This window comes from Rhipicephalus microplus, chromosome 2, assembly GCF_043290135.1.
Source record: "Rhipicephalus microplus isolate Deutch F79 chromosome 2, USDA_Rmic, whole genome shotgun sequence".
Taxonomy (NCBI): domain Eukaryota; kingdom Metazoa; phylum Arthropoda; class Arachnida; order Ixodida; family Ixodidae; genus Rhipicephalus; species Rhipicephalus microplus.
Genome location: NC_134701.1, coordinates 36,752,163 through 36,777,212, shown reverse-complemented (window position 1 = coordinate 36,777,212; position 25,050 = coordinate 36,752,163). Strand labels below are relative to the sequence as shown.

The 25,050-nt window shown below is 50.0% G+C and overlaps 1 protein-coding gene across 9 annotated transcripts in view; it reads left to right on the top strand.

Annotated features, from left to right (window-relative positions):
* LOC119169139 (uncharacterized) overlaps nt 1–25,050 on the top strand; it is a 748,171-nt gene that overhangs the window by 65,145 nt on the left and 657,976 nt on the right. The window lies entirely within an intron of this gene.

Genomic DNA, 25,050 nt, shown 5'->3' with positions numbered 1-25,050 from the left:
GCTCAGTTTGAGCATGAAGGAAAAGGAATGTAACAAAAAAAAAGAAGACTAGTCGTAGGTTGAGCAGCAGTAACTGTTGCCTGTGTAAGCACGATTACCTTGTACAGTGAAACCGTTAAGACTGCCAGGAATGGTGGGAACCGCATTAAGGGGGGAAGCTGCACTTGAAAAGCGACTTTTTTATTTATGGATAGATCTGAACCAAATTTTCACAGTTTGTGTATTTTGATGTGCAGATTCCAAAAATATAATTACTTTTGTGATAGAGCTAGTAGTTCCCAATATAATGTGCTATCATTGCATAAGCTGGGTCCTTTGTTTGGAGCAAACTTAGCGTCTAATCAGAACACACAAAAATGGTGTTTACAGTATTGAAACAATGTAGGATGTTCAAGGATAGCAAGATGCTATAAATCAATTTACTAGGCGAATTTTAAAAAGAGTTAGAGGTCATCAATGTTTGCAGAAAAAAAGCCATTGTCACATATCATACATGTGACCCATTAAAATATTTTGTGAAATGTATATTGCCCTGAAAATAGGCATATTGCTTGCAGCATGCATTTATCTTTCTGGCAAAACAAAAATTATGCTGATAGCTCAAATAGAACAGAAGCTATTTATCCTTCATTGTGACAAATGTGTCAAAATTGCTGTTTTTAGAAAACAAGGAAAAACGTTGAAAAACAATTTTATTGGAAAAATACCTATAAAAGCATAAGAAAATGCATCAGGGGCATATCTGGATGCATCCCATTCTTATTCCTCGTCTTGGCCAGCTTCCTCACATTCTCAGATGCTTCTCTTTCCGATCACATCAGCGTCTACCCTCACACGGCCAGAGTCGACATCGCGCATGCTGTCAGGGAGGCGCGTGTCTACGCGCTCTTCTCCGTTCCCGATAGCATCGGCGCGGTCATAGTCCATAGAGCGTACGCTATCCGTGGAACCCGTCTCGTGCACTCCACTGTTGACGATAACATCAGTACTCGTGCGGCCAGCGTCCACGCCGCGCAGGCACGAGGAATCGTCTACGGCCCCGTCGACGTTATCAGATGATGTCGGAGCTTGCTCACGCAATGCAGTAGCAGCGCCATTGGGCTTTCTAACCCTGCCTTTCTTCCGTGAACGGCCAAAATGATGCTTCGACCGGAACTTTTTTTACATCGCCGGGCATAGCGAACCGCAATATTCTAGCACACTGACCGCATGAACACGTTAGTGATAAGACACCATCACAAGAGCGATACCTTTTCAAAATGGCAGCTGACACTGCCATCAAGTTTCCCTGGCCAATCGAGAAATGCCATTTTGGTTACGTGCATCAGGCCTGTCGCGCGCAGCGCGTGGTTTTGCTTTGCTTTTTTTTGCTTCGGCGTGGGGCACATGGTTGCTTACTGAAAACAAGAGAAAATCTGGAAACGCGACCTTTCAAATAAGACCAAAATGGCGCTGGTGGAACGCTTAGTTCGCGTGCTGTCGGCGGTTGAAGTAAGGCTAGTTTAGACTTGAATATAAAGGTCCGCTTGCGCGTAGTTGCTCTTTATATCTTTTATAACTCTGGAAATAAATAGAATTTCGAGCCTAAATTTGCTGATAGATGCAGAAGGGCCTCGGGAAAGCAAAAATGATGAGAGAGAAAATGCGATTTTTTGGCCGATTTTCGACTTTTAAGTGCCGCATCCCCCCTTAACTACCAGCTCCAAATTTGTACTCCTGACAGGCATCATCGCGGTCAACAAAGAAATACTGTCACTGCAAATATTGCCTAAAGTGGTCATCACAATGCCATTTCTTTCTTTTTACCAAAATGCAAGAAAGATTTTGTCACTCTTGCACAACTTTCTGATAGCATGCGGATGGGGACGCCAGTGGCCCCGTTGCGGTGGTCTAGTGGCCCAGGTACTTGGCGGCTGACCCGCAGGTCACGGGATCGAATCCCGGTTGCAGTGGCTGCATTTTCGATGAAGGTGAAAATGCTGTAGGCCTGTGTACTCAGATTTGAGTGTACGTTAAAGAACCCCAGGCGGTAAAAATTTCTGGAGCCCTCCACTATGGTGTCCCTCATAATCATATGGTGGTTTCGGGATGTTAAATTCCACATGTCAATCGATCAACCTGCTTGGCGCATGCCATGACTACCCAGTCAACTTGCTGTCGAATACGTCTTTCGCTTCAAGTTCTGGCACAGATTTGGCGAGTAGCCTGTTAAGGTATCGTGGTGATGACAGGCTTTCTGTAAGAGATATGCACTCCGCAATGCTCTAGCAGTCTTGGGAGCGAACGGCGAGGCTTTAGAGCTGTCGCATAATAGGACTCTCTACCGTCCTTCATCGCTTTTTTTATTCTGTATCGCAATAGAAAGTGTACCGTCTAAAATACCTTGCAGTGGTTTTTCCGGAAAGTGAGTAGAAGTGTATAAAACAAAATTCTTCTATAGTGAAACCTCGTTAGTGCGTACTTGCTTTAAGTATACGAACCGTTAAAACGTAGTTGTGGTGAATTCTCGACCGAGTCTTATAGAGACTAATGCATTTGCGGACCGCTTAAGCCGTAGTGTTCGGCCTGTTCCTACCGGTTATTTCGTACTGTGTACCGCGATAACATCTTGTGGGACAAATTGTTACTGCTCCGCTGAACTTGCAGTTGCTACAATGTGCCGTGAACAGTTTTTCGTCATGTTGATAAGTGCCGAGATCAGCTGATACGAGTTTTGTGCGATTGTTGCGATGACGCTGGGAGTAACCATCGGGGGGAAAAAAACTAAGGGGAGGTGGCGACCACCGCCAAACGCGCCGATGACTGTTCGCCGGCAAAAAGCCTCATCATAGTAATCATCCGCGGTTACCTCCTCAGGCAGGCATGTGGCGTAGCGTCACTTTAGGCTTGGTGCACGCTTTTAGGGCGCGGCTACCTAAACATGCTGGGCTGCCGATCGCTGCCTCTTCATTATGTGGGACCGTGTTCAAGCGCACACCGTTTTACAGAAATGCAAGCAGCTCGCTGTTACAGAATATAGTGTTGTGGATCGCGGGCACTGAAAAACCTTGCTGTATTATGCCAACTTGCGCACCGTACAGCAAGCTTAGCGCTGTTGTTACCATGCTGCACACTTTTATTTAGTGACAGCCGAAATGCACCTCCGTCTGCTGCCAGGACTGCTAGAGCATCACCGAGATCACATTGCCTACGGAAAGCTCTTTGGGGCCGCCTTAACCCAGCAGGCTACTCGCCAAATCTGTGCAGCAAGACGATCGGCATTCACGGTGTGCGCAGTGTGAATGAAGCGTTGCATGCAACTAGCCATGCAATAAAGGATTTGGCTCTCTGCGACTGTACGGCATAAAAAAAAAAACTGCGTCAGTTTTCGCTTAGAAGCAGACCGTGAAACAACTGTATCACGAACAGCCGATTGTGTCTGTTCTGTCCACGCAGGAAGTAAAGTTGTTTCCTTTCTCCATGGTTCCGTCGCTGTACCACGCTGCATATCCCGGATCTCGCTGTGGTTTCGAAATGCTCATTGGCATCGCCATCGCGGGCTATCGGGTGGTTCTTCGAGAATCAGAAACTTTTTTGTACCTTGGAAAAAAAAAAGAAATGGCTTTGCAGGGGGCACTTTAGGCAATGTTTCCCCCAGCACTGCATTTATTATTTTGTTAGCTGCGATGGCGCATGTCAGGGGATACAAATTTGTAGCTGGCAATTAATACAGTACATTTATTGCGTAGTTATGCTGCCATCCGTGGCAGGTTTGTATCAAGGGGATTTCACTGTATTTGCATTTGATCTCCACCCTTTCCATCCTTCCTAGTGGTGTCTTGCATGTTCATAGCACTGGTTCGTGGGGGCAATGATGATTGTAGTGTTTGTGAAAGTTGAAAATTGAAGCCGTGTGCAGTTTTTGCAGGCTTCATTGTGTTTTATTTTACAGTAAAACAAATATCATAGTGGTGGTCATAAACGTGCAAATTGTCGAATACCGTAGTATTGCCGCAGTTTCTCCAGCTTTGTTTTGTCAGTGAGAAAAACCAACCCAGTCGAGTGGGAAAGCTGGTCTGTTCCGGCAACACTAGCGCATCGGTGTTGTGAAACGAACTGTAGTGGTTTCACTCATGCTATAAACAGCTTAAGAAAACAAACATGTGACATGCTTCACAAAAGAACAGAAGGTCCCTGCTGTCTTTCAGTTATGTTTAGGTGTTTCTTGTTACATATTTATTTATGTATCATTGCGATAGCAACTATGTGGACACTCTTGGCTGGGTTTTGGTGTCGACATGGGTGTCGGCGTCGGTGTCGATGTCATGCACCGTATATGTATACGTATCTATATACATTCGAACCCTGCGACAACAAAAGTGCCGGGGCACGGAAAAAATTTCGTTTAAGTGAATATTTCGTTTTAGTAAAGTCGAAAAAAAAAATATAGCTGATCTGAGCTAGCAAAACAAAGGAACGTTTATTCTCAAAATTCAAAAATTGTCCGCTGCTTTCTATTTCTTTCCAGCAGCGTCAAGACATGATTCTCACCCAAGCATAGCGAGGCCATGGTGAAAAGCAGGCTGAAACAATGCCTAAAACCGCCTTCGCGAACGAACCACACAGTTGCGTTAACACATTAACACCAGCAGCTGTCTGCCGTCAAAAGTATTCGAAAGCGCTGAGATGGAGGCAGAGTATTGTGAAGCGGCGACTTTTGCATTATTCTATGCCATTCTTATTATATATCACTCGTGGCTGCCTGATCTTGCTGATAATGTGGACGAACAGCCGCTCTGATTAGTTACCACACTTGCCAAGCGCAAACGTAATGATAAGAATCGGAATTAGAAAAGGCATCGTTTCGCATTTGCACCCAGCAGCTACGTGAAGGAAACCATGAACTATGTGGCTAAGCTTTAGCTTCGGATCGTCTGCGGCTCAAAACGCTCAAAAGCAAGCCAGTGGCAAAAGCAGGGCAGTCTCTTTGCCATCGCTATCGAGCAATGGCGGCGCCCATGCTTGCTGAACAGCAGCGGTCTTTGGTGGTGCCAAACGCATGTTTTAGGCTTCGCTGACGCATTTTCAGGCACTGAAAATGCACTGAAATGTTAAAAATTGGGTTTACGGCAAAGCAATAAGTATTTGAGCCTGGAATTGGATCCTAAAATTTCGTTAAAGCGAGACGATCGAAGAAAAAGAGTTCATTGTGGCGACAATATTTATGCATTGACTCCTCTGGACTGCTGACAGGGAATCGTGAATTTTTCGTTGCAGCGAAAATTTCATCGAAGAGGTGTTCGCTGTAGCGGAGTTCGACTGTATATGAAAACACAATAAAGAAAAAAAAATCCTGAAAAAAAAGACTCCGGTGCACGGAATCAAACATGGGACCTCCACGTTGTGGATGTGAGGAATTAACTACTCAGCCACATAGAAGTACCTCCTTCATTGTTCAAACGGCAAACTATTTATATCTACCACTTACCGCTGTTGGTGGGCATCTCGGAGGGGAATTATCGTGTTTTCAGCATCATCAGCAAGATAACGCAATGAGCGCGCGATGGCTCTCATCTCTCAAGCAACTTTGCCCCCCGGAGAGGAGTGGAATGGATGATCTCTCGCGCACCCTTGTCACCCGATGGGGAGGAATATGCGTTTTGGCTAGCGTAAGGCTTGCACTGGAATGACTCTGTTGTACCGTATAAACCGGAATATAAGTCGAGATATTTTCAATAAAATAATAAGCTAAAGTCGCCCCTCATCTTATATAGCGGTGTTTAGCCAAAAGTGCGACGCTGTCTGGCAACATGTAACTTGCATGTGCTTGTGAAGCCGGGCATCCGAATTCATTCGCAGTCTGTTTTTTTTTTTCTCCGTCCGTTTTCTTTGTGTACGTGATTTGTTTCCGATCTGTTCTAAGTTTTCGCTCCACTTGACATTACGCTCCATTTTTTGTGGCCTCTTTTTTTTCGTTCACTGACTATGTCTAGCAGAGTTCCTAGCACTGAACTCTTGGGTGCGTCGATTTACGAGACGCAAAGGATTTTCTCCCCGGCGGTGCACATCCATCTGTCAAAAGTTGCCGGAAAAGTTCGAGGACAAGCTCATAAACTTTCAGCGCTTTGTGAATGGCCTTTGGGAGCAGAACGACTGCATGATGGGGCAGATTGGTAACGCCGATAAGACCACCTTGTGGTTTGACATGCTTTCGTCTGCCACAATCACGCAGCACGGCGCCAAGGATGTGAAGCTGTTGTCCACTGGCAGCAAGCACTCGCGCTTCACCGTCATGCTGGCATGCACGCCAGATGGTAGAAAGCTTCCGCCCTTCGTCATTTTCAAACGCAAGACAATGCCGAAGGAAGTGTTCCCGCCCGTTGTTCGTTCGTGTCAACAAAAAGGGATACATGGACGATGCTATGATGCTCGAATGGATACGAGTGGTGTGGAACCGTCGGCCAGGTGCACTGCTGCGTCTTCGCAGCATGCTGGTGTTGGATGCGTTTTGTGGCCACTTAACCGACGCAGTGAAACACACACTCGGCGACGGAAAAACGAAAACGGACCTCGCCGTGATACCAGGTGGTATGACGTCCGCACTCCAGCTGCTCGACGTTGTGCTAAACAAGCCGTTCAAGGACCGAGTGCGGCTGGAATACCAAGAGTGGATGTCCGGCGACAACCCCAAGACACCGACGGGCCGCCTACAGAGGCCTCCGCTTGCGACTGGTTGTGGCTGGGTGCTTTCCGCCTGGCGCTCCTTGCCGGATTTCATGGTGAAAAACGCTTTCAAGAAATGTTGCATCAGCAACTCGCTGGATGGCACTGAAGACGACGCACTGTGAGAGGCGGCCAGCGACAAACTCTCGTTTTCAGAAGACAGTTTTGCTTCGTCGGACGAATAAGAGCAGTTGCGATGGTGGTTGAGGGGAGCTCTGACGATCGGGGTGCGGTGCGCCCAATTTGCAAATAAATGTCGTTCGGCAATTTTTGGTTGTTTTTTTTTTTCTTTTTCGGTAACCTGAACTTGGGGGGGTCGACCTATATTCCCACTCGACCTATAGTCCGGTTTATACGGTAGTAAGGCATACCAAATATTTGAACGCATATTATCATACTCGATCATTATCATACTCATATCATTCATACTCATATCATTCTAATTTAAAATATTGAAATTTTAAAGGATTTGAAATTAACGAATAGATTTGTCCACATGTAACCCTCTCCCCTGTAAATGTGGTTTTACTGCAGCAAAGAGGTACTATACCAAGAATACACCTTTTCAATGCAAATATGCACTGCCACGAAGCCCCCCAACAAGGTTAAACGAACATGTTACTCTCCCGTCAATTCTTTCCTTTTCAAGTTTAACAGCTTGTCATGCTGGCTCATGTGCTCCAAGTGAAGTAAATTTGAAAATGTAAGGTGTTTCGTACTCCTCCGCAAAACTTTTCGCATATGCATGTTCCCCTTCGGAGGGAAAAGCCTTTCCTCTTCATAAAGTTAGTTAGCCAGCACCTGAACGCTTTAAACTGGCTCCGTATTAGACCTTTTTCTAAGACTAATTGCATAGCCCGCACTTGGAGCAGTTCTGTCGTCACGGGCCGCTGTGTTGCTCGCTGCTCAAGCACATACTCGCCGAGCAGCTCTTTAATTTGCGGAAACCGACCCTGCTGTGGTCCACTGAAACCTTTGCGTGAAGCTTTGCTGTCGACAATCTTCTGCTTTTGTTTCTGCCGGTCCCGCGCGCACGTTTCGGGAACTCCGAACGACCGCGATGCGGCCCGATTTCCGTCCGTTTCTGCACACGCGATTACTTTTCTTTTAAAAGCGGCATCGTGGTGCACTCGAGTTTTTGGAGTCCGCCCTTCCACGCCGTCGATGCTAATGCACTACTAGAAGACGAACTCCTCAGCACACGTACGAAGTGCCGCACATGGGAAACACATAGGCAGAAATGGCCGACGCGCCATGCCGACGCGGCACGTAGGGAACGGCCATTTTAGATTTGCTGATGGCAATAGATTGAGTGTAATTTTTTGTTCGTACTCGATTCTAACGCACATGCGCTTTATGAACTCGCTTAACCGGAAAAAAGGTGCGCGTTAGATTCGAGTAATTACGGTATTCCCACTCGACCTATAGTCCTGTTTATACGGTAGTTACTGGACGCACAAAGGTCACTGCAATTGTTGCACAGCGTCCGTTTGCGAAAAGGGCGCGCTTTTTAGACTAGCGAAGTAACAACTGAGACTCCTATTCGCGTTCGCCTGTGGCTGTGTGTACGTTTCGTGCGTCATTTGTGCGTTAGAAACGCGGGGCACGTTTCGATCTGCTTGGCATTCTGCGCGTGACCTTCCAATTTGTTGTTATCGCGTTCATTGCTTCGCTTTTGCAGCAAAGCTGTGACTTTTTTCGTTTATACTAGTATCCTAAGGACCCAAAAATGACACTACATAAGGGGGGATACTAGCGTGGGTACAAGAAAAAGGTGTGAACATATACAGGTAAAGTTCAATGCGGAAACCATCAAATAAATTAATTAACGTATCCTTAGGGTAAACAATTTTTGGTATCGCCATTTTCGTTAAGTAAAAAATACAGCTAAATAAGAAAAGTTGTAAAAGCTGAAACACAATCTCGAAGAGGCAAAAAGAAAGTCTGAAAATGATACACAAGGCAAAGTACAACTCTGATGATCATGTTGTGTTTCAATTTTAATGTGGGAAATGTCTTTTTTCTTTTACAGAACGGATGGTTACATTTAGGCTATAGAGGGTTTCCTTCCAAAAATGCTGTTAGGGTAACTTGGACAGGTGATGATTCTGTAAGTTACACGACAGACCCAAGACACTGTAAACAGGGAATTTTCATGAGTCAGACTACAAGGTTACGCCGCATATGCACAAAAAACGTGGATGACGTAAACAGGCTTACCGCTCTAAAACGAACACTATCAGGCAGACACCATCGTAACACATTCCTTGAACGTCTATACGGATGCACTGGAAGTGGATCGCAATGAAGCACTTAGGGGCGGAGGCTACCCCGGAAACCAAGAGAGAGAGAGAGAATAAACTATTAATAATGTCACGGAGTCGTGACGTGGCCAAAGACAGAAAACTTCGTGTTGGGATTTAACTGTTTATTTGGGCGAACCTGTGCCCGGTAAAGGGAAAGTCTAATTACAGCAGCAGTCTTGCACAGATAGCAGTCTCGGACTGATAGCGGCGAACGCAGCGTCGGCCTTCGATCAACAACTGACAAGCGGCGAAGCGCGTCGGCATTTATACTCTTGCCGTCGAATGTTCTAGCGTTATCGCTGGTGGTGGCGTAGGTTCCAGAACAATCTGTACCGTTCGCACAGTGGGCGTGATCTTATCGAAATGATCTACTACAGTCCGGAACCTTCTAGAAAACTGCAGGCGCGGTTTGCGCTGAGAATCGTGCGGTGTTTTCGGACGATAACAAAAACTTGGGAAATGGAACGTGGCATTGCCCCCCTCTGAAAAAAAAAGGCATCGTCCCGATGCTCTAACTAAAGATGAAAGTACATTAATAATGCAAGAAAGTACAATGAATAAATTACGATACAACAATAATACAAAAAAAACACTAGTTCAGTTTGTTAACGCGCATGAAACGGCTTGAGGCGCGCGACATGGACGACTTCAGGTCGCGATCGGCGTCGTTGAGAGTTCGTGATGCCGTCGGGGACAACCTCGTAATCAAGCTGGCCGAGCCGTCGAACCACCCTGTACGGTCCGAAGTACCGTCGCAGAAGCTTTTCACTTAGTCCACGTCGGCGTATCGGCGTCCACACCCAAACACGTTCACCGGGCTGGTATTCCACGAAGCGTCGTCGAAGGTTGTAACGGTGGCTGTCAGTCGTCTGTTGATTCTTGATACGGAGACGCGCAAGTTGTCGGGCTTCTTCGGCGCGTTGAAGGTACTCGCTCACATCGAGGTTTTCTTCGTCGGTGACGTTGGGTAACATGGCATCGAGCGTCGTTGCCGGGCTTCTTCCATAGACCAATTTGTATGGAGATATCTGCATCGTCTCCTGCACCGCCGTGTTGTATGCGAAAATCACGTACGAAAGAATGGCGTAACATGTCTTGTGTTTGACATCTACGTACATTGGCAGCATGTCGGCGATCGTCTTGTTAAGCCGCTCGGTGAGGCCGTTGGTCTGTGGGTGGTACGCTGTCGTCCGGCGGTGGTTTGTTTGGCTGTATGCCAAGATCGCTTGAGTTAAGTCGGCAGTGAATGCCGTTCCTTTGTCGGTGATAAGGACCTCCGGGGCGCCGTGACGTAGGACGATATTTTCGACGAAGAACTTAGCTACCTCGGATGCACTGCCTTTTGGCAGGGCTTTTGTCTCGGCGTAGCGGGTGAGGTAGTCGGTAGCTACCACGATCCACTTGTTTCCGAAAGCCGACGTCGGGAACGGCCCCAGTAGGTCCATACCAATCTGCTGGAAAGGTCGGCAAGGTGGATCAATTGGCTGCAGAAGTCCCGCTGGCCTTGTCGGCGGTGTCTTGCGTCGCTGACAGTCCCGGCATGTCCTCACATAACGAGTGACGTCGGTGGTAAGACGTGGCCAGTAGTACCTTTCTTGTATCCTCGCGAGCGTGCGGGAAACACCGAGGTGCCCTGCCGTCGGATCGTCGTGCAGGGCCTTCAGGAGTTCTGGTCGCAGAGCTGAAGGCACCACAAGGAGGTACTTAGCTCGAAGCGGTGAAAAGTTTTTCTTTTGTAGAAGACCGTTTCGTAGAAAGAACGACGCAAGTGCGCGCTTGAATACCTTCGGGACTTCGGCGGTCCTGCCTTCGAGGTATTCTATTAGGGCTTTAAGTTCCGGGTCGGCCCGCTGTCGTTCAGCGAAGTCGTCGGTAGTTATCGTTCCCAAGAAGTAGTCGTCATCCGAGTCGTCGGGTAGCGGTTGGTCGACAGGCGCACGAGAGAGACAGTCAGCGTCGGAGTGTTTTTTGCCGGACTTGTAAATGACAGTAATGTCATATTCTTGAAGTCTCAGGCTCCATCGTGCGAGGCGACCTGAAGGGTCCTTCAAGGTGGCTAGCCAACACAAGGCGTGGTGGTCGTTCACAACTTTGAAGGGCCTGCCGTAGAGGTAGGGGCGAAATTTCGACGTAGCCCAGATGATGGCGAGGCACTCCTTTTCTGTTGTGGAATAATTTGCTTCTGCTTTGGATAGGGATCGGCTGGCGTAACTAATAACCCTTTCAAGTCCGTCAGCCTTCTGCACAAGAACGGCGCCAAGACCTACGCTGCTTGCGTCAGTATGTATTTCTGTCTCGGCAAATTCGTCGAAATGGGCAAGTAACGGAGGCGTCTGGAGGCGATGTTTAAGCTCCTGGAAAGCGTGTTCCTGTGGCGTTTCCCACTTGAACTCCGAGTCGGCCTTGGTAAGGTTAGTGAGAGGATCGGCGATGCGGGCGAAGTTTTTCACGAACCGCCTATAATAGGCGCACAGGCCCAGAAATCGGCGCACGGCCTTCTTGTCAGTGGGCGGCGGGAAATCGGCGATGGCGGCTGTTTTCCGTGGATCGGGACGAACTCCAGACTTGCTGATAACTTGCCCCAGAAACAAGAGCTCCTCATACGCAAATCTGCACTTTTCTGGTTTCAGTGTGAGTCCGGACGTCTTGATGGCTTGAAGTACAGCTTCAAGGCGCCGAAGATGCTCGTCGAAACTCGAGGAAAACACGACGACGTCGTCCAAGTACACAAGGCAAGTCTGCCACTTCAATCCTGCCAGTACTGTATCCATAACGCGTTGAAAAGTTGCAGGCGCTGAGCAAAGGCCGAAGGGCATCACCTTAAACTCGAAGAGGCCGTCCGGTGTTATAAACGCCGTCTTCTCTCGGTCTCGTTCGTCGACTTCGATTTGCCAATAGCCAGTCTTGAGGTCCATTGACGAGAAGTACTTGGCGTTGTGGAGCCGATCAAGGGCGTCGTCTATTCGTGGGAGAGGATACACGTCCTTTCTTGTGATTTTGTTCAGGCGGCGATAATCGACGCAGAAACGTAGGGTCCCATCCTTTTTCTTCACTAACACCACGGGGGATGCCCACGGACTCTTGGACGGCTGGATAATGTCATCTCGCAGCATTTCATCAACTTGTCTCTTCATTGCCTCACGTTCTCGCGTCGAAACCCTGTACGGACTCTGACGAAGTGGTCTGGCATTTTCTTCGGTTATGATTCGATGTTTCGTGATTGGGGTCTGCCGAATTTTCGATGACGACGAAAAGCAATCTTCGTATTGCAGGAGCAGGGCCTTGAGCTGTTCTTGCTTATCGTTCGGAAGTCTGGGATTGACGTCGAAAGCTATGGGAGGGGCTTGGTTCCTCTGAGCAGGTTCCACAGAATCGGCGAGGGCGAAAGCACTGGTGGCTTCGACAATTTCTTCGATGTATGCGACCGTTGTTCCTTTGTTCACATGTTTGTACTCATTGCTGAAATTCGTGAGCAGAACCGTTGCTTTGCCTCCTCGCAGCTCTGCAATTCCTCTTGCGACGCAAATATTTCGGGTGACCAACAGATGCTGACTGCCTTCAACGACGCCTTCCAAGTCAGGTGATTTTGGAGCGCCGACTGAAATAATGACGCTTGAGCGAGGCGGAATGGTGACTTGTTCTTCCAGCACATTCAAGGCATGGTGTCCTGACGGCGTGCGCGGCGGTAGTGCTTCTTCTGTGGATAACGTTATCGACCTTGTTTTTAGGTTGATGACAGCACCATGGAGGCATAAGAAGTCCATGCCAAGGATGACATCTCTCGAGCAACGCTGTAGGACTACGAAGTCTGTAGGATAAATACGGCCGTTAATGGTGACTCTCGCTGTGCAGATTCCTGCAGGCGTTACGAGAAGACCTCCGGCTGTGCGGATTTCAGGGCCTTTCCAAGCTGTCCTAACTTTCTTTAACTTCGCGTCGAACGACCCACTGATGACAGAATAGTCGGCTCCAGTATCGACGAGAGCAGTCGCACTGTGGCCGTCGATAAGAACGTCGAGGTCGCTAGTTCGCCGTCTCGCATTACAGTTAGGGCGTGGCGTCGGGTCACGGCTGCGTCGGCTTGTTCCGCTGCTTTCATGTTGCGTCGTCCGGCCACCTTCGGTAAGTGAGCTTTTGCCTTCAGGGCTTTTCCTGGTTGGGGTTGTGTTCAAAAAGCTCCGTTGCGTCGGCGTCGTCGTCGGAGGATCTTCGGTAGTTCGTCGCACAGCAACCGCACCTCCATCGGTTGCTGCCCTTAGTTTCCCGGATACGGGCTAGGAGACCGGCCCCGCGTTGGGCCAGAGTACTGCCGGGGGTGTGGTGACATGCGGCGGCTGGGCGACGGCGAACGGGAAGGACTTCGTGGTGTCCATTGAGTTCCTGCCAGGTAGTCGGCGATGTCACGTGGCCGATCTCCTGGCTGCGGACGCGGTGCATTGACGGCGAAGCCACGGAGTCCCATCTGTCGGTACTGGCAACGGCGGTATGTGTGCCCGGCCTCGCCGCAGTGGTAGCAGAGCGGGCGGTTGTCAGGTGCACGCCAAACGTCCGTTTTTCTCGGTGCACTGCGCTGGCCCGCTGGGGAACGGTAGGACGTCGGTTGGGGTGGTGGCGGCGGTGGCGTCTGGCGACGGAAGTGTGACGGGGTGGCGTTTTGGCGTGGACGGGGAGGAGCGCTGTGGCGCACTGCAGCGGCGTAGCTCATAGTTTCTGGCTCGGGCGGCGGTGTTTCGGGAATTCGAAGCGATTGTCGGACTTCTTCTCGCACAATGTCGGCGATTGAATCCACTTGAGGCTGCGCCGAAGGCAACAGTTTGCGCAGCTCTTCCCGCACGATCGCTCGGATCGTTTCACGCAGGTCGTCGGAGTCACTGGCTTGAGCAGCAGCGCATTCTGGAGTCAGGCGACGATTATACTGTCTGGTGCGCATGTCCAGCGTTTTTTCGATGGTGGTCGCCTCGGATACAAATTCTTGGACGGTGTTCGGTGGGTTCCTCATTAGTCCCGCGAAGAGCTCCTGTTTGACCCCTCGCATGAGGAAACGAACTTTCTTTTCCTCAGGCATGTCTGGGTCAGCGTGACGGAATAGGCGGGTCATCTCCTCTGTGAAAATTCCAACCTTTTCGTTTGGTAGCTGAACCCGGGTCTCGAGTAGAGCAGCGGCCCTCTCTTTGCGAGTGACGCTTGCGAACGTTTGAAGAAATGCGCCGCAGAAGACATCCCACGTTCGGAGCGTGGACTCCCGATTCTCTATCCAGGTCCTTGCGGTGTCTTCCAGGTAGAAGTACACACGACGGAGCTTTTCTTCGTTGTCCCAGTGGTTGAGGGCGGCCACACGGTCGTATGTTTCTAGCCAGGTTTCCGGGTCTTCAAACGATGAGCCATGGAACGTTGGTGGTTCCCTGGGTTGATGAATGACGATCGCGGGCTGGGACGCTCCGGTTGTCATTGTCGCTGCAGTCGAGGTCATGGTCTTGGTCTTCCGTGCCTTGTCTTGTAGCAGGCCGTACTCCGGTGGGAGACCTTGCTGTCGGCGGCTCGTTCGCTGCTCTTGGTTTGCGCCGGTGTCTTCTCCGCGAAGGGGGCTGGGTTCACGGCTTGACGGGGGCGTCCGGTACATGAACGAAGCAGCACCTCCACCAGATGTCACGGGGTCGTGACGTGGCCAAAGACAGAAAACTTCGTGTTGGAATTTAACTGTTTATTTGGGCGAACCTGTGCCCGGTAAAGGGAAAGTCTAATTACAGCAGCAGTCTTGCACAGATAGCAGTCTCGGACTGATAGCGGCGAACGCAGCGTCGGCCTTCGATCAACAACTGACAAGCGGCGAAGCGCGTCGGCATTTATACTCTTGCCGTCGAATGTTCTAGCGTTATCGCTGGTGGTGGCGTAGGTTCCAGAACAATCTGTACCGTTCGCACAGTGGGCGTGATCTTATCGAAATGATCTACTACAGTCCGGAACCTTCTAGAAAACTGCAGGCGCGGTTTGCGCTGAGAATCGTGCGGTGTTTTCGGACGATAACAAAAACTTGGGAAATGGAACGTGGCAATAATAACAAAAGCACACTGAGCCTTTCTTGGGTGGGGCCCTTAGTCCAAGGCTCCATTGCCTTGCGCGAACCTGCGAGCCCTGCGAACCTGCGAACGCAAACCTGCAAACCTGCGACCGATTCAGAGCACGTGCTGGATCCGGCAATCTCGGACACGCTCGATGCATTGCATTCGCGGCTCCAGATACACACGGTTTGTCGGATTCTGGACTGGTGGCAGCCGACAGCACAGTTTCGCCAGCGCAAGCATCTACACACTGTGCTTTTGCAGCAGAAAAGCGGAATTTCGATTCTCATAGAATCCGCATAACATGTTTCCGCGCTCCGAACTAGCGCACCGTCTTCGGCTTCGTTGCCGGCATCACGCACAGCAACAAAAACTAAAGGGCACAGAACTTGTGCGAAAAGAAAAAAAGAAGAGAAACTGATAAAAAAATACAGTGCAAGGCAAAGTGCGGCCCGTAAGCAAACATCTATCGAAGCAGACGGAGCATAGAGCAACAGCGAGACGAGCACGACGGACATGCCATTGCCAGGAGGGACGGCCCCTCGCTTCCAGCGCAGCAGCCAATGGCGGGCGCGTTCGCCCGCGAGATATAAATTAGCTGCTCTGGCCAACCAGCGCTCCGCATCGCATCTTGTAGAAACGCGGATAGAATCTCAACTGTGCTGTTGACGCCATTTTGAAAAGCGGCAAACGAAAGAAAAAGAATTCAATGTCAAAACAAGACCAAGATGGCACGGAACGACGGAATGGTTGCGGGATGGCGCGCACGCGAAAATTTGTTTCATTTTCTCTTTTGCGTGTGTTTTGGTTGATGTGGCGTCCTCGAAAATAGCATGTTTTTTGCACTTAGGGGTTGAAATTGGCACTGATATTTACAGAATAGGTAGTTTATGTGACATACAACCTAAAAGTATTGTTACGTAAAAATGACACGAGGCGTGTCTACTTAGAATCTATATTGAAACTGATGCGTATAGCGTTGACTAAGATGGAGGACAGCATGCACAACCGACAGACCACTTCCTCGTTGTTGTCTTCTGACCCCTGATATGTCAGCTACAAAGCATTACCACCCCCCCCCCCCCCCCCCATTGGTAAGAGCGCCGTCTCGGTGCGCATTAACTACGGTTTTCAGTAGGCAGGTGGTAAGGTTTTAGCTTGCTGACTTGTGGTTGTGGTTGCAGGCAGGCTTGTGGTCTCAGACGCAGGAATGATCTCATAGGTGACGTTGGTTACCTGGCGGATGATACGGTAAGGACCCATGTAGCAAGACAACAACTTCTCTGATAAGCCAGCTCGACGAACCACACTCGGCACCACAGGAGAACGAGAGAACTGGGTGAGAAGCGAGCGTCAACATGCCGGCTGTCGTAGATGGCTTTCTGGGTGGATTGCGAAGCCGAAAGTCTAGAGCGGGCGATCTAACGCGCTTGGTTGGCACGAGCAATAGCGTCGCATGCATATTTGGTTGACAGCGTTGTAGTGGTTGGAAGTAGGGTGTCGAGTTGTAACGTCGTATCACGGACATAAAAGGGTGAATAACCAGTGGTGTTGGGGCACGAAGAATTGTACGCGAAGGTCACGTCAGGTAGCGCCAGGTCTCAGTCACGGTGGTCGGAGGACACATACATCGCGAGCATGTCCGTGAGGGTGCGATTTAGTCGTTCGGTAAGGCCATTTGTTTTGGGATGGTAGGAAGCGGTCTACTTGTGCTGTGTCGAGGAAGAGCACAGAAGATCGTCGATTACACGGGACAAAATGCGCGGCCATGATCTGTGAGTAATTGCCGAGGAGCGCCATGGTGTAGGATGACATCGTGGAGCAAGAAGTCTGCAATGTCAGTAGCGGTGCTGGTTGGGAGTGCTCGAGTGATGGCATACCTAGTCGCGTAGTCTATAGCAACGGCGACCCACTTGTTGCCCGATTTCGACTCGGGAAAAGGACCGAGAAGATCTATACCAACACGAAAGAAAGGTTCGGTCGGGATGGAGATCGGTTGAAGAAGTCCAGCCGGGGGCGCAGTAGGTCGCTTTCTACATTGGCATTTATCGAAGGAGGACCCGCAACGGGGAACGGACTGGGCGAGACTGTGCCAAAAGAAGCGGCAACGCACGCGGTCGTACCTCCGAGATACACCCAGATGACCAGCAGTTGGTTCATCGTGAAGCTCGTGCAGCACGGTTGAATGCAAATGTTTCGGCATGACAAGAAGGAGCTCAGTGCCACCTGGCTGGAGGCTACGACGGTACAGCGTGCCATTCAAGAGGACGTACATGCGGAGCGACGTGTCATTCGGAGCAGATTCGAGACGGTCAATAAGTTGTCGCAGAGAAGCATCACGACGTTGTTCGTCACTAATCTGAAGGAACTGGGACATTGACATGACGCTGAGGCTAGGCTCGATGTCTGATTCGTTGGGCTGATCAACAGGGTAGCGGGATAAGCAATCGGCGTCCAGATGGAGACGTCCAGACTTATAAGCAACCGAGTAAGAATACTCCTGTAGGCGTAATGCCCAATGGCCATGTCGTCCAGTGGGGTCGTTCAGAGAAGAAAGCCAACACAGCGTGTGATGATCTGTGATAACACGGAAAGGGCGGCCATACAAGTAAGGACAGAATTTTGAAACCGCCCAGACAAGGGCGAGACATTCCCGTTCTGTTATAGAATAATTGCGTTCAGACTTAGAAAGCAAACGGCTTGCATACGCGATTACACGGTGGTTGCCCGGCTTAATTTGCACCAAAACTGCACCAATTTCGCGACCACTCGCATCTGTTCGCACTTCTGTAGGAGCATTGGGGTCGAAATGTGCAAGAATAGGAGATGTCGTTAGAACGGTGATGCGTCAGCTTGAGAAGGGCCCCTTCAAAATGGGACGTCGTGTTTGAGAAGGTCGGTGAGTGGCTCTGCGAGTGCCGCAAAGTTTTTCACAAACCTGCGAAAGTAGGAGCAGAGGCCCCTGAAACTGTGAACATCAGGGGCAGAGCGTGGGACTGGGAAGTTTGTTACAGCGCGTACTTTCGCCGAGTCTGGTCGTACGCCGGCAGCGTCAACAAGGTGACCCAACACGGTAATCGGACGAAGACCGAAGTGGCACTTCAAGGAATTGAGCTGCAGGCCGGCCCGTCACCCGTCAGAACACAGATAGAATGGTCGAAAGGCATTGAAGGTGGGTTGCAAAGGTAGGTGAGAAAATGATCACGTCGTCCAGGTAACACAAACATGTCGACCATTTCAATCCTAGTTAGCTCCGACGGTAAAGACCGTCGGGGGTAACTAAGGTGGTCTTTTCTCGGTCCGTGTCATCTACAGTAATTTGCCAGTAGCCAGATCGGAGGTTGAGAGATGAAAAGAAGGAGGCGCCATGGAGGCAGTCGAGGGCATCGTCAATGCGTGGTAGAGGGTACATGTTTTTTTGGTAATTTTGTAGAGGTGGCGATAACGCAGAAGCGCCATGAGCCGTCTTTTTATTTACTAATACCACGGGAGATGCCCAAGGGCTCAATGATGGTTCTATTACGTTTTTTGTAAGCATTTTGGGCACTTCTTTCTGAATAACTTCTCGCTCGGACGCTGACACACGGTACGGCCGACGGTGAATGGGCGCAGAGTCGCCAGTGTTGATTCGGTGAGTGACAATTTTAGTCTGGCCCAAGGGACGATCATCGGTGTCGAAAATGTCACTGTATGGGGCCAAAATCTGGCAGAGAGCGTCGGCCTGGTGAGGCGACAGCTCCGATTCAATCATGTTTTGAAAAATAGCATCGTCTGAGCAGGGTGACAGTGAGACTGCGCTTCTATCAGGAGCAGATACAGCAACAACACTGACATCGTCCTCTGTTACGGCAGTCAGCTGGGCTAGAGACATCTGGGAGGGCAATACTTGAGGGGTGAAACCAAAGTTAAGGAGCAGAAGGAACACACAGTTATCCGCTACGGTCGCGATGCTATGGGGCACAGCAACACTGCGCGTCAGTCAAACGTCAGTAATCAGCGTAACGATATAATCACCGTCAGGAACAGGAGGGGCCGATGACAAAGACACGTATGTGACGGCTCGAGGTGGCAGGCGAACGAAAGTGGTTGGGCTCAAGCGGCTGATGGGCTTTGCAGAGTAGTCAGCAAAGATTGGAGGATCGAGGCTGAGGGTACCAGACGAACAATCAATTAAGGCCGAGTGCACCGAAAGGAAATCAAGGCCAAGTATGAGCTCATGAGGGCAGCAAGCTAGCACGGCAAAAAGGACCACGGCGTGACGACCGGAAAGGCTGACAGGAGCAGTGCACTTTCCGATTACTGGTACTGTACCGCCGTAGGCAACACGTACTGCCTGCGTCGTAGACAGTGTCATAATCTTTTGTAAGCGGCGACGTAGAGAAGTGCTCATAATAAACAGGCGCACACCAGTGTCAATGAGGGCGGTCACAGGAACATGGTCGACTTTTACTTCAAGCAGGCTGTGGTGCGTGGGAAGCGTCAGTAGAGAATTTTCGGCCGTCATTGGTATTGCAGCTTCATCTCTATAAGCTGCAATATCTAGTTTCCTGCTGTGGTCGTCTAGAGAAGCTCGGCGATGAAAAGGAGAGCGGGATTGGCGACGCAGCAGCGATGGGGAGTGGGAGCTGCTGTGACCGGACGAAGGGACGTCAGTGTAGCACCGACCGGGCAAAGGGGCGTCAGTGGAAGGCTCGTAAGATGACGACGGATAGAAATTGAAGGGTGCGGCGATTGAACGTCGAGGGGTCGTCGGAATGCATGTGCGCCGAGGTAGAGAAAGTATGACGTGGTTGGTTTGACCAACGGTGGTGGCAATAGCGAGAAACGTGCCCAGGCTGGTGGCGGAAAAAACAGATAGGTCGGTCTTCGTGTGTTCGCCATTCCGAAGGGAAAATATTGTTGGAGGTGAACGGCGAGCCTGTCTTCGGGAGTTAGACGGGACTTCAGGGCGAGTCAAAGGACATGCTAATGGAAGGCCGAGGTTCGCAAACTCCTGCCTCACCGCAGCTTGTATTAACGCCACTGTTGGCTGTTGTTGGTTAGAGGCGAGCGTTGTGAAAACGGGTGGCTGAAGAGGAGCCTGACAGGCGGCTTCAATTTCCCGATGAACAATGCGTGTGACGTTGTCATACGTGGGGGACTGGCGGGCGGCTTCACACGATGAGATTGCGGCCGTGTTGGGCAGCCGGGTGAATCGCTGAGTAATACGACGGCTTTTGGCTTTTTCGAACCGCCGGCACTCTTTAATTATGGCGTCGGCGGTGGGAATCTTGTATACTAGGAGATTAAAGGCGTCGTCTGCTATGCCTTTCAGCACATGGGCCACTTTCTCAGACTCACTCATGTGCTCGTCAATCTGGCGGCATAGGGCGATGACTTCGTGAATGTACGTGACGTACGACTCCGTCGGCGTCTGTATGCGAGCCGCAAGTTGATTCCGCGCTGCGATCTGCCGCCCAACGCTGTCGTCAAAAAGGTCGCGAATCTTCTCTTTAAAGGAGTCCCAGCTTGTAATATCTGCTTCGTGCGTCTCGAACCAGACCCATGGTGGGCCATCGAGGTAAAAAAGCACATTGGCAAGCATAAGAGTCGGGTCCCACCTATAGCTTGCGCTGACCCATTCGTACCGGTTGATCCGTTTGTCGACGTCAACGCCATCCTGACAGGAAAATACACTGGGATCACGAGCAGGAGGTAGAACGACGTATGTAGAAGTCACGGAATGGGCAGGTAGTGAAGATGCTGGTTGTTCAACCTGTGACATGGTTGGACCTATGATTATGCGGCCGTTGCGAAGCTTTGTGATGACGACAGGGAAGTACCCAGCATGTCCACCACAGTGATGTTACGTAAAAATGATACGAGGCTTGTCTACTTAGAATCTCTATTGGAACTGTTGCGTGTAACGTCGTCTAAGATTGAGGACAGCTCGCACAACCGACAGACCACTTCCTCGTTGTTGTCTTCTGACCCCTCATATGTCAACTACGTAGCAATATGTTTTTCAAAAGCAGAGGCGGAAATGTTGTAGGCCCGTGTGCTCAGATTTGGGTGCACGTTAAAGAACCCCAGGTGGTCGAAATTTCCGGAGCCCTCCACTACGGCGTCTCTCATAATCATATGGTGGTTTTGGGACGTTAAACCCCACATATTAAATTTTTCAAAAGCAGAATTTTTCGCAATTTTTCGGTTTTCAAGGGTCGCATCCCCCCCCTAAACCCCGCTTTAAAATCGCAAAAACTCCTCTTTTCACTATGAAGTTTTCTAATGCACTTTCTATCGTAAACAAAATGCTCTTAAAATGTTATCCGATTCTAACAACCAACCAGCAACTTAAGAAAATATTTCCTGAACCGTCTGAGCTTGTCTACAGACGCAACGCTAACCTTTAAGATGCGCTTTTTAGGCAAAGCTCTAAGCAAAAATAAGGACAACGTCTGGTCCTTGTGGCTGATCCAGATGCTCCACCTGCAAACTTACAGCCGGCTACCAGCGTAAAAAGCACGGCATCGGATTACATTCACAAGGTTACATCCAGCTTCACCTGCACTTCAAACAACCTAATATACTGTCTTGAGTGTTTCACGTGTAGTAAACAATATTATACAGCTGAACCTCTTTATAAGAGACACCAGTGTGGCTACAGTAAAATACAGGTCGACAGGAAAATGTATAGAAGGTACCCTGCTTGTAAGAGAAGTCTCTATGTAAGAGACAAGAATTGCTGCCTGGAGCGTGCCTCTTATCATCATCATCAGCCTGACTACGTCCACTGCAGGACAAAGGCCTCTCCCATGTTCCGCCAGTTTACTCGGTCCTGTGCTTGCTACTGCCAATTTATACCCGCAAACCTCTTAATCTCATATGCCAACCTACCCTTCTGTCTCCCCCTAACCCGCTTGCGTTCTCTGGGAATCCAATTAGTTGCCCTCAATGACCAGCGGTTATTATGTCTACGTGCTACATGCCCGGCCCATGTCCATTTCCTCTTCTTGATTTCAACTTTGATATTCTTATTTTCGGTTTGTTCTTTGACCTACTCTGCTCTCTTTTGTCTCTTAAGGTTACACCTATCATTTTCTTTTGTTTTGCTTGCTGCGGCATCCTCAATTTAAGCTGAACCCTCTTTGTAAGTCTCCAGGTTTCTGTTCCGTAGCTAAGTACCGGGAAGATGCAGTTGTTATACACCTTCCTCTTGAGGGATAGTGGCAATTTACCAGTGATGATTTAAGAGTGCTTGCTAAATGTGCTCCGCCTGTGGGAGAGCACGTGCGCCTAGCCTCCGTTTTTCTTTTAAAGCAACACAACAGCCTAGTTGCGGGGACATGACTGTCTCTTCGAGAGTCAATAAAGCCTCTTGCAAAGGGATAGAACACCCCCGTGGCATGTGCTCGCGATCCCCCCTTCCCGGTGCATAGAACAGGCTTCCTCTCCCTCAGCGAGAGAAGATATTTTTCTCAGGGAGAGGGAAACCGGGGCGGTTAAGAAAACCAGCGCGCCGACAACCGGACGTCTTCTTTGACACCAGCCTAGGAACAAGGAGGTCGAACCCGCGACCCCCTGCGACCCGAGGACGACAACGACCAAGGAGTAAGCGTGTACCCTTGTTTCTGTAGTATCTCCTCAGGACATTTCCGCGCTATTGCTAACGTATAGCAATGAAGTGTCGTTTTGTTGACCTAGCCTGTTGTCTTATTCGCCCGAACCTGTGTAGCTGCAATGAGACAAGCTACGGATAGGGGGGACATTAATTATGCAAGGTAAGACTTTGTGCGGCTAGAACATTACCTAGGCTTCTTCGTCAGCCGTACATAGGACGGACCCCCTACATCTGAAGCGTAAGGAATTTGGCAACGGGACTAGTTTTGTGGAAGCAAGCAATTGCCAACGCTCCTCTACACGTAGGACAACAGGCATGTTGGAATTCCAAGATTTGTCACTGTTGTCTAATGTCGCGTTGCAGAGTGACAACCCTTTGGCTAACGCAGGGGCACTGTTAGGACTTTCCGACAGCGTAGATTTTGGTCGTTTCACGGGGGACGATCAGGAGGGTGTAGAGGCCGTGTTAGCAGAGGTTAGGTCTACGAGGGAAAGCGTCACGCATGGCACTCTGTTACCTTGCAACGCTAACAGAGAGGTGCCACCACAAGTTGCTTTGACACACGCCACAACTGTAGGCGAATTTGCGGGCAACAGTTTGCCTTCGAGTGAAATACTCTTGCAGAATGCGCTGCCAGTTATGCAAAGCCTCACGAGCGCCCTGCAGAACACAGCGCAGGCCCCCGCGCAAACTGTATGACTACGTGTCAAGGTAGACATACCTACCTACACAAGTTACCACGACTGCAAGAGCGCCAACGAAGATCGCGACCGGTTGCTCCACTATCAGCAAGCGACGAGACTTTCCGATGCTGAACTTCTCGAGCGCGTGGTCGCGGTGTCGCTCACGAAGCAAGCCGCTCGATTGTTTCAACTGATTGGACATCGCGCCCGCACAGTACAAGAGTTCTGCGACAGCTTCCGCGGCGGATTCCTGCCGGCTAATTATGGAGTGGCGTTTGCGGAGGGAATTGGAGCTACACACCCAGCATCCGGACAAATCCTTGCTGGAGTATGTACGGGCGATGGACGAATTGTATCGTCTCGCTAGTTCTCACGCCACCAACGCAGAAAAAGTCAAGCGTGTTACGCGATGAGTGCACCCGACTTTTGCGGCGCACTTCAGGGTATGCAAGTTCACAAACCTAGAAGGGCTCACGACCGAGGCGAAGGGCGTACAAGGGGATATCCTCGCTGTGCAATTGTATCGCCCAAATCCACGGTGAAATGGTGACGCGGCAGCCTCAGAAGCGTTTAGGGGTAACGCGTCAGTATCGTGAGCTGATGAGTATGTACCACGCGGATGGGAGCTGTCAGATCGCGCTTTGGACCCCTACGTGTACGCGCTTCATACGGCCCCCGCGCGTGACATTCCACGGCAGGAGCATGCGGTCAACACTAGGCCTAGAGCGGCTCAACCCGGAGCGAGGGCCACCTGATCGAGGCGACTTATGATAGAGCTGGCGTGGTTTCGGCGGTCCTTGCTATCGGTGCGGCGCGTCGGTTCACATCGCCTGCGAATAGGACTGCACACCGGGTCAGGAGCAAACGTGTGGTTTGGGAAACGGATGGCGCCGCTGGTGATCTACATTGGACCCCACACGGTGATCAGTAATCCCACTAATGCGTCTGGATCACTTGCACCCTCAGTCAGTCGCGCAAGTGATGTCGTAGACTCGCCCGCACCGCTAATCAAGTTAACGGTAGCTCAAAAGAAGTTCGTAGCACTTTTGGATACTGGAGCAAGTGCTTCTTTATTCGGTGACAATGTGTTGCACCATTTCTGCGAGAACAATATCCGCTTTAACACCATTTTCCGCCTTGCTATGGGCACAGCACAGTCAAGCGGCGGGGCTAGGCTAGTGATTCGCTGGGATAAAGTGTTGTAAAGCAATAAAGTGTTGTTTTGTTGACCTAGCCTGTTCTCTTATTCGCCCGAACCCGTGTAGCTGCAATGAGACAAGCTACGGATAGGGGACGTTAATCATGCACGGTACGACTGTGTGCGGCTGGAACATTAGGTAGGCTTCTTCGTCAGCTGTACATAGGGCGTACACGCTACACACTTTATTCTTATTCTTCTAGTTACTTCAATTTTGGGATTCGGCTCTGCGGTTATTACCTGTCCTTAGTAGGCAGTCTTTTACAACTTCGAGTGTGATATATTCGTGTGAGGGCCGCACTTTTTTTTAAAAATTATCGCTTTGCGCGACCCTTACTTGAATGACGCTGATGACAGCTGACCAAAGGTCTGTACCATTTCCAAAATAGTAGCAGAGTGAAAAAAGTCACAAATGACCTAGCCATGAATGGTTATATTAAGATTCCATTTCACTCTCACTGGCTTCGTTATCGGAAGTCTTAGCATTGACATCCTCCCAGAG